This window comes from Hyalella azteca, unplaced genomic scaffold, assembly GCF_000764305.2.
Source record: "Hyalella azteca isolate HAZT.00-mixed unplaced genomic scaffold, Hazt_2.0.2 contig14808, whole genome shotgun sequence".
In the NCBI taxonomy this organism is placed as follows: Eukaryota; Metazoa; Arthropoda; class Malacostraca; order Amphipoda; family Hyalellidae; genus Hyalella; species Hyalella azteca.
The window spans coordinates 42361-44571 of NW_025944682.1; positions in this window are offsets into that span (position 1 = coordinate 42361).

A 2211-nucleotide genomic window follows, 5' to 3' on the forward strand; every position below is an offset into this window, starting at 1 on the left:
GACCGTGACCGTACCGCTACTGATGATGACCGTGACCGTACCGCTACTGATGATGACCGTGACCGTACCGCTACTGATGATGACCATGACCGTACCGCTATTGATGATAACCGTGACCGTACCGCTACTGATGATGACCGTGACCGTACCGCTACTGATGACGATTGTAGATTTTTTACGTTGTTTTATCGGAGTGGTAGTTACTGGTAGTGCCATATAGTGCCGGTAGTGGTATGAATGACTCAAAGTTTTGCGCAGCAATCGTTTCACGATCTATTTTTATGAATGGTACTCAAAGTAGATAGGCTAGGGACAAAGCTGTACTATTACAAGAAGCCCGCACGCTGTCGTTGCCTGTGAGTTTCAAAACACAGAATGATATACAATTGGGGTGGGTAGAGATTGGGATAAAGGTATAAGGGTGAGCATGGAGAGGGGAGGAAACATCCTTCCCCCTCAAATTCCTGCGTAGGCTGAGGTTAGGAACATCACACCTTCAATTGAACTGCCCGTGCATATGTACTGTATAAACTGTACAGTGCTTCTTGTTAATTTAATCCTGTATAAATTCGTTTACCATCTCCCATCTTTTTCCCCTCCTATCTTCCTCAGTTACCTTCTCCTCTTTCCGAGTGTTTTCTCAGGGCTGGTGATTTTCACAGTAAAATAAATAACAGTATTGAAAATTGCGATGAATGAAGTATAAACAAAATATTATTATGAAATGCCAAATTAAATTAAAGATTATTGAAATTCCTTTGGCATTTCATAATCTTATTATGTTTATAGTTCATACATCGTATTTATCCTCCCTGTTATTTATTATACCGTGATTCATTTGATTTACTAATAATAACTGCGCTGAACTGTGCGACGGATAATAGTGACGCTAATATCATGTGTTAACAAATGGTGACTACTGTGTTACTACTTCTAAGATTAATTGCAAATATTTATAATTAATTTTGAAGTTTATAGAAAATAATAGGAAGATCCATGGTCATACGGAGCTACGCACGCTGCACGCATACGCTGACATTATTTGTTTATAATGTTATAAGCAAAGATTTATCTCGGAATAGATTCTCGTATTTAGAGACTGTATTTAGCGATGTTGTATGTGTTATAGCCAGACCAGTGTTCTAGATGCCTGCGTCATAACGAGCCCTGCGTTCCAGATGCTTGCGTCATAACTAGCCCTGCGTTCTAGATGCTTGCGTCATAACGAGCCCTGACGCTCCATATGCGAGCATTATGAATGCTACTTTCGTGTAATTTTCTTTGCTTTTAAATTTAGTCATATAGAACCAAATTTGGCAGAAATGTTTTATGTTGTCTGGACGTTTCAAACACTTCTCTATCGATTAGTTTTATTAAAAAATGAACCTTTCTGAGACCTCGATGTGCTGATCGGACAAGAAATTTTCTAAGTAAAATTTGAAAATTGTTTTATTGACGTCTCAGATCAGGGGCCGGATTATCAAAACTTCGTAACTTTTTGTTCTTACGACAAAAAAGTTCTGTGGTACGTAAATACACCCTAATTTTGGCATTATCAAAACTTTCGTACTCAAGTCTTACCTAAAAGCCTAAATTTTTTCCCGCGCAAATTTTTATCGCGCAAATGTTTTTATAATACCACCGCTAGTATTACGTTGTCATAGCAACGTCACTCGTAAGTTGATTTTGCGTACTTACGAAGTTTTGATAATACGGCCCCTGGGTTGCCAGATGGCCCGAAAAACGGATAAGTCCGCGGACAAAATAAGCTAAAAAGGCCTATAACCTAATATATAAAAGTATATTTGAAAGTTCCGGTGTAAACATTTTGACACATACGTGTGCGGGCTCAACGGGGTAGGGAAAAGTTGACTTGCTTTTTCTCCCGTTTATTGACGTAAGCTGAGTGACGTAAGCTGAAAATAAGATTTAATATTAGTTAATAGGTCGAGATAGACATACATGAAACTTAAACTAAGCAGGAGGTAGACTCACATTGTTTAGACTTTAGATATTGTATAGTACTGAACGTTATAGAATAGATGAACGTTCTTATTTGACTTCTCGATAACAAAATTACAACTGACATGACAGGAATTGTTTATGTAGGCATGGCCGCGATATTTCATTTGTTACTCACACGAGGTGGTTTTGGCAGGCGAGAAGAAGAGACGACAAAGTTGACGATAATTACGTTTAAGATTTCTGAGC